This window comes from Tarenaya hassleriana, unplaced genomic scaffold (genome assembly GCF_000463585.1).
Source record: "Tarenaya hassleriana unplaced genomic scaffold, ASM46358v1 Cleome261, whole genome shotgun sequence".
Lineage (NCBI taxonomy): Eukaryota > Viridiplantae > Streptophyta > Magnoliopsida > Brassicales > Cleomaceae > Tarenaya > Tarenaya hassleriana.
Window position 1 is genome coordinate 131599 of NW_010965876.1, and position 8485 is coordinate 140083.

The window sequence follows — 8485 nt, forward strand, 5'->3', positions numbered from 1 at the left end:
CTTTTGAGTTTTCTTCCATTGGTTTGATATTTTGTGCTTAATGCTGTTGATTTGGGTGAAACCCTAGTTGATATGACTATAGAACACATTGATCATAGGGATATGGGGATGATGTTTGGAACCAAATGTCAAATGAGTGAGTTATTCACATTGGGAGATGGCTTAGCTTGCTTAGGGTTCATGATGGGGTACAATAATGCATCTAGAGATCGTTTGGATCATTGGGAAATCGGTGAATTGATTGTCTAGGTAGTGAGTTTAAGCTCGGGAGAGACAAACTCTAGAGGAAGTGCTTGAAATCCCCAATTGGAAGACAAACCCTAGTACATTGTAGCATCACTAACCGTCCATGCGATTCATGAGGGATCCCGAACCTACAACGCCTCAAACCATTGTTTACAACTCATTAATTTCATTTGCTTGTTTGATCTTCTTTTCATATTTACATTTTCACAAACACCTTGTAAGCAATATTTTCCATCACCTTTGATCTAGTCTAAGAATGGATTGACACAACCTAGTCCTCGTGATCGACCCCGGTACTACAACTACCGTATACTTGCAGATAGTGGTACTAATCGGGTTACAAATTTAGAACTCGGTGCATGCGCATCAATTGTCACATGGACTAGCGTCATGACTTGAATCTCATATAACGGTTCCATGATTGGATCCTAAGACCTGAGATATCTACGGAATCCAACATGAGGAGTTGCGTACTTTGATTACGTCAAACGTCCTGCGTAACAGGAGGACTATAAAGGCGTGTATCAGGTTCGAAACGAATCATGTGCTAGATTGTAGATAGTCAAGACGGGATTTGTACCTCTCGTAAAAGAGAGAGATATCGCTGCGCCCCTCGTGTGAGCGAGACTGTTGAAATGTGTGGCCGCACTATAGACGAACGTCGTCTATTTCAGACAGTCGAACTCAGTGAACGAGAAAGCAGTCGAATCAGATAAGGTGGCTTGTCCATGCCTTATATTCGACATATGATATCGTGATACAAAAGGATTATCAACCGGAATCATCTCTGGCATTCGTAAGATCACGAACAAACTCTATTTGAGATAGGTAGTCATAGTGTCTTGCTAGAGACCGTCTATGACTTGTATAATCCGGAATATAGGTTTCGGGTTATACTGCTATATCGAATGAGCCTACAGGGTCACACACGCAGGGAAGGACAAATGCACGAGAAAAACGTTGAAAAATCTGGATAGAGGTTCGGACCGTCCGGTCTAGGAGTAGACCGAACGGACCAGAGCATCTAGTCTGAACGGACCAAGTTGTTGGACCGAACGGACTAGAGAGTTCAGTCCGAACGGACCAAGTGTTGGACCGAACGGACTGACCCATCAGTTCAACGGACCCAGTTATGAAACTAGTCCGAACGGACCAAGTGTCCGGACCGAACGGACTAATGAGCAGTCCGTTCGGTCTGGGGTTCGGATTTAATTTTAAAGTCCGAATCTAGGGTTAATCACTTGAATAAGAGGAGGAACAGAACCCTAACACTAAGGAGCCGACCTAGAGAACTTCTTCAGACCTTTTTGGAGAGTCTAGAGGGTTGAAGAAGTGAACTTAATCTCTTTTTCTCAAAGCACATCATCGAATAGAAGATTCGTGTCCTAGCAGACAAGTTCCAAAGGTTGGAATCCATCCCAAGGTGTGGATACGTGTAGAGGGCGAGGTATTCTTCCTACCTATAGTGATCGGACGAACACATCAATTGAAACAGGCCCCGGATCGATTGAGGTAAGCGTTCTAACGTTTCTACAAGATCATGCATGATAGGTTTTAGGGTTTTATCAAATCTTTGTTTTACATCCGCTGCGCAAACCCTAGAACCGATCTCTTCGGGATTATGATTCGCTCATGAGATCCCAGGAAACCCAACATGTTTCTGCGATGAAAACTCATCGGATTGAGTCAAAGGCCTTTCTAATATCCAGCTTTAACATTGATTTTTTCCCCGATGATACTCTGCCATATTCTCGGACCAGTTTGAAAGCCAGAAGTATATTTTATGTCATCAATCTTCCACTCTGAAAGGCAGATTGATTTGCAGATATACATTTTTGTAGGATTGGTTTTAGTCTATGCGCAAGGATTCTAGAGATCACCTTATAAACTGTATTACAACAGTCAAAGTACATTACTCCTCATGATGGATACAATAGATATCTCAAGTCTGAGGATCCAAAGTGAACCATCAAGTGAGATTCAAGTCATGGATTAAATCCAATCGACAATCTCACGCGAGTCATCCAGTCACTTGTTCCAAACAAGTACTCATGACCGTGATCCGTATCCAATATACATGATCATCATCATGATCATCCACCACGCCTCATGTTAGTCTTAATTCATCGTTGCTCTCACAATGACAAGCGACTAAGGAATTTAGGATCGTTCATAACGATCCATAGATATCATTATTTATCAAATATGCAAAATAAATCATGAACAAACAATGCATTCATCCAATGAAACCATCGTATCAAACATAGTTCTCATATCGTATGATCATCCTAGAACATCACATCCATCAGTCTCCCACTTGCTCTAAGTATGATCTACAATGCATCTAAGTCCCATGCCCCGAACATGATCCTCATGCTTTGACGAAAGGAGAGGCTTCGTCAAGGGATCGGCTATGTTGTCATCCGTCGATATCTTGCATATGTGTACATCGCCTCTGTCTACGATTTTCCTTATTAGGTGAAACCGTCTGAGTATATGTTTGGATCGTTGGTGTGACCTAGGTTCCTTAGCTTGTGCTATCACCCCATTGTTATCACAGTATAATGCAATGGGGTTCAAAACGCTAGGAATGACGCCCAGGTCACCCAAAAACTTCCGGATCCAAACAGCTTCCTTCGCTGCATCCGATGCGGCAATGTACTAAGCCTCTGTAGTAGAATCTGCTATGGTGGCCTGTTTAGAACTCTTCCAACTAACAGCGCCTCCATTCAAACAAAAGACATAGCCTGATTGCGACCTGTAGTCATCTTGGTCTGATTGGAAACTAGCGTCGGTGTAACCCTTTACATCGAGCTCATCTTCCAATCCATATATCAAGAATAAATCCTTAGTCCTTCTAAAGTACTTAAGGATATTCTTGACCACGATCCAGTGTGACTCTCCTGGATCCGACTGGTATCTGCTCATAATGCTTAATGCGTACGATACATCCGACCTAGTACATAACATGGCATACATGATAGATCCTATTGCCGAGGCATATGGGATCCTATCCATGCGTTCTCGCTCATCACGTGTCTTAGGACACTGAGTCTTGCTGAGAACAACACCATGACACATCGCAAGAGTCCTCTCTTTGACTCTTGCATTCCGAACCGATTCAGAACTTTGTTCATGTATGTACTCTGAATTAGGACAAGAAGCTTTCGAGATCTATCTCTATAGATCTTGATGCCTAAGACATAGGCAGCTTCCCCTAAGTCCATCATAGAGAATTGTGTTCCTAGCCAAGACTTAACATCTTACAAGGTAGGAACATCGTTTCCTATGAGCAGGATATCATCCATGTATAGCACCAGGAAAAAAACCGTGCTCTCACTGGCCTTCTTGTAAACACATGGCTTATCCTCATTTTGAGAGAAACCAAACTGTTTGATTGTCTCATCAAATCGAAGATTCCAGCTCCTTGAAACCTGCTTCAGTCCATAAATGGATCTCTGAAGCTTGCACACCTTTCCTGGACTCTCTGGATCGACAAAACCCTCGGGTTGTATCATATACACATCCTCGAGTAGGTTTCCATTAAGGAGCGCAGTCTTGACATCCATTTGCCATATCTCATAGTCATAATATGCAGCTATGGCAAGCAGAATCCTGATGGATTTAAGCATCATGACGGGCGAGAAGGTTTCATCATAGTCAATACCATGAATTTGCCGAAACCCTTTCGCCACCAATCGTGCCTTATAGGTATGCACGTTGCCATCCGTATCGGTTTTCTTCTTGAAAACCCACTTACATCCGATGGGTTTTACCCCTTCGGATGCATCGACCAAAGTCCATACTTTGTTGTCGTACATGGATTGCATCTGAGACTGTTGGGTTTTCCTGGGATCTCATAAGCGAATCCTATTCCTGAGAGATCAGCTCTAGGGTTTGCGCAGCGGATGTAAAACAAAATTTGATAAAACCCTAAAACCTATCATGCATGATCTTGAAGAAACGATAGAACGCTTACCTCAATCGATCCGGGACCTGTATCAATTGATATGTTCGTCCGATCACTGTAGGCAGGAAGAATACCTTGCCCTCTACACGTATCCACACCTCGGGATGGATTCCAACCTTTGGAACTTGTCTGCTAGGACTCGAATCTTCTATTCAATGATGTGCTTTGAGAAAACAAAATTTAGATCACTCCTTCAACCCTCTAGACTCTCCAAAAGGTCTGAAGAAGTTCTCTCTTTCGGCTCAGGGTTATTAATCTCCTCTTATTCAAGTGATTAACCCTAATTCTGGATTTTAAAATTAAATCTGAAACCCAGACCGAACAGACTGCTTAGTAGTCCGTTCGGTCTGGACACTTGGTCCGTTCGAACCAGTCATTTAACTAGGTCCGTTCGGTCCAACACTTGGTCCGTTCGGACTGGACTATCTAGTCCGTTCGGTCCAACAATTTGGTTCGTTCGGACTAGATGCTCCGGTCCGTTCGGTCTACTCCTACACCGGACGGTCCGGACCTCTGTCCAGATTTCTCGACGTTTTCTCGTGCATTTGTCCTTCCCTGCGTGTGTGACCCTGTAGGCTCATTCGATATAGCAGTATAACCCGAAATCTCTATTCCGGATATACAAGTCATAGGCGGTCTCTAGCAAGACACTATGACTACCTATCTCGAATAGAGTTTGTTCATGATCTTACGAACGCCAGTGATGATTCCGGTTGATGATCCTTTTGCATCGCGATATCATATGTCGAACATAAGGCATGGACAAGCCACCTTATCTGATTCGACTGCTTTCTCGTTCACTGAGTTCGACTGTCTGAAATAAACGACGTTCGTCTATAGTACGGCCACACATTACTACAGTCTCGCTCACACGAGGGGCCCATCGATATCTCTCTCTTTTACGAAAGGTACAAATCCCGTCTTGACTATCTACAATCCAGCACATGATTCGTTTCGTACCTGATACACGCCTTTATAGTCCTCCTGTTACGCAGGACGTTTGACGTAATCAAAGCGCGTAACTCCTCATGTTGGATTCCGTAGATATCTCAGGTTTTAGGATCCAATCATGGAACCGCCATATGAGATTCCAGTCATGACGCTAGTCCATGTTACAATCTCATGCGGGTCAATCCAGTATTCCGTTCTCCAACGAATACCTATGACTGTGATCGTATCCAATACCTATGATCATCTATATGATCATCAATCACATATCATACTAGTCTTATTATGTCATCATTCCCATAATGACACAAGACTAGGGAGTTTAGTGTCATTCATAATGATACATGGATTTCATAACACATCTAGTATACAAGAACATGTAATGAATCAAATACTCTCATAAAACCGTAGACAGTATCAATACATCAAATGTATCTGAATAAAGCTCATAAATAGTACATCATAGAGCACTAAACCAACACAGACTTCATAGCCTCGTGCCATTTCTCAGAGTCGGAACTCGACATAGCTTCTGGTTATGATGTAGGCTTGTCATGTTCCAATAACATGAGTTCATCATTGCCAGTCACGAGAAATCCATATCTCATAGGCTCTAGGCGAATTCTCGCTGATCTCCGAGGTTCACAAGTATCAGGCGGAGTCTCAAGTCCTTGTGATGCAGGTTGAACATCTTCAACTTGCTCACTCGGTCCAACGTCTGTCTGTAGTTCTCGAATTTCTTCGAGATCAACTCTACTCCCACTAATTCCCTTAGAGACGAACTCTCTCTCCAGGAATTTCCCGTTCCGAGCAATAAACACTTTATTCTCGACCGGGTTGTAGAAGTAGTACTCTTTAGTTTCCTTAGGGTATCCTACAAACAAACACTTGTCCGATTTGGCAGATAGCTTATCAGAAGCCTGACGTTTCACGTAAACGTCACATCCCCAAATCTTCAAGAAAGACAAACTGGGACGCTTCCCAGTCCATATCTCATATGGAGTCTTCTGAACCGTTTTTGTTGGACTCCTGTTCAGAATGAAAGCAGCAGTTTCTAAGACGTAACCCCAGAAAGACTTTGGAATATCAGCCTGACTCGTCATAGACCGTACCATATCTAATAAGGTGCGGTTCCTCCGTTCAGACATGCCATTCCATTGTGGCGTTCCAGGAGGGGTCAACTGTGAAACAATTCCACACTCTACCAGATAGTCAGTGAACTCTTGGCTCATATATTCGCCACCGCGATCCGATCGCAATGACTTAATAGTCTTGCCAAGCTGGTTTTGTACTTCGTTTCTGAAAGCCTTGAACATTTCAAGAGTTTCAGACTTATGTCTCATCAAATAGACATAACCGAATCTGTTGAAATCATCAGTAAATGTGATGAAATACAAATAACCTCCTATAGCGGGTAAGCTCATGGGCCCACATACATCACTATGTATTAGGTCCAATAACTCCAACGCCCGTTCTCCTTTTTCACTAAAAGTATACTTTACTATTTTACCCATCAGACAAGATTCGCACGTTTCAATCGATTCATAATCGAAAGAATCCAGAAATCCCTCGGAGAGGAGTTTCTGTATGCGTTTCTCGTTGATGTGGCCCAAACGACAATGCCAGATAGGTCAGGTTTAAGTTGTTCGGCTTAAACCTTTTCGCATTTACGTTATATACGGACATGGAATCGGAAGGTTGATCGTTCAAGACATACAATCCATTCATAAGGTAACCATTACCATAATAGATATCGTCTTTGAACATCATCAGATTCTTATTCTCAATAACAAACCGAAAACCATCCAAATCCAAACAGGAAATAGAAACAATGTTTCTGCTTATAGCAGGCATAGAGTAACAATTACTTAGTTCTATAACCAGTCCAGACGGCAAAGATAAATCATAAACGTCGACAACCAATGCAGCAACCTTTGCTCCACTCCCGACGCGTAGATCCACTTCACCTCGAGCCAACGTCCTACTTCTTCTCAGACCCTGCACTAGAGTAACAATTACTTAGTTCTATAACCAGTCCAGACGGCAAAGATAAATCATAAACGTCGACAACCAATGCAGCAACCTTTGCTCCACTCCCGACGCGTAGATCCACTTCACCTCGAGCCAACGTCCTACTTCTTCTCAGACCCTGCACATTTTCACAAATGTGTGAGGCACATCCAGTATCAAATACCCAGGATGAAGAAGTGAATACGTTAGCTTCGATAACGTAAATACCTGAAGTAGAATCTTCAGCAAGCTTCTTCTTCTTCAGATCTTCCAAGAAGAGTTTGCAATTTCTTTTCCAATGACCAATTTCATGGCAGAAATGACACTCTCCTTTCTCGGGTTTAGGCTTGGCCTTGTTGGCAACATTTGCCCCACTTGCCTTGCCTTTGCCCTTTCCCTTGGAACGTTTCCGCTTTTTTCGAACTCTTCGAAATAACGAGCATGTTCTTTTCAACTTAAGGCTTGTCTCGGCCGTTTTCAGCATCCCATGCAGTTCGGTCAATGTCTTATCCATGTCATGCATATGATAGCTCATGATGAACTGATCATAGCAATCTGGAAGAGACTGGAGAACAAGGTCAGCAGCCAACTCCCTGTCAATCCTCAAGCCATAAAGCTCAAGTTCTTCAAGAAGACCTTTCATCTTAAGAACATGGGCACTAACTGATTGCCCTGTCGTGATATGACATGCAAGCAGGTTCTTCAACGTGTTGTACTTCTCAACACGTGCATGCTCGTGGAACATAGTCTTCAACTGCTCGAGGAGATCAAAGGCGTTGACGCCCTTAAACTGTCGCTGTAGTTCAGGAGACATTATCCCGAGCATGAGGCAAGAGACCTCCAGGTCGTCGTTCTGATGCTTCAAGAATTTGGATAGTTTCATCTACCGAAGGGAAGAGTCCCTTCCAGGACGTACATCTTCTTCTCTTTCCTGAGAACAATTCTCAAGGTCCGATACCAGTCCAAGAAGTTCGTCTCGGTCACCTTATCCTTCTCAAGGATAGATCGCAATGACACGGTTGGTACACTACCACCTGTCGCCATGTCCTACAGAGATAAACAGAACAACACAATATGAAATATCAATTAGTACAATACTAATTATAGTACAATTACTATCACGGATGACATGATGCAAATATGAGATAAACTTTGACTAAGTAAAATAACCCTCTAGTAATTTTCTTAGCAGGCTAAGATCCATATTTCACATTGACTTGAGTCAGCTTTGGAATGACGCTCAAGTCTATGCTATTTAGGTAGACATCCAATGTCAATCACATCCAATGTGACTTGACTAAGTAAAATAAC

General features: G+C 42.8%; 1 pseudogene; it reads right to left on the reverse strand.

Annotated features, from left to right (window-relative positions):
* The window catches only part of LOC109116823, a 64966-nt pseudogene extending 56909 nt beyond the window's left edge, over nucleotides 1–8057 (reverse strand).
* Nucleotides 8058–8485: the final 428 nt, after the last annotated feature.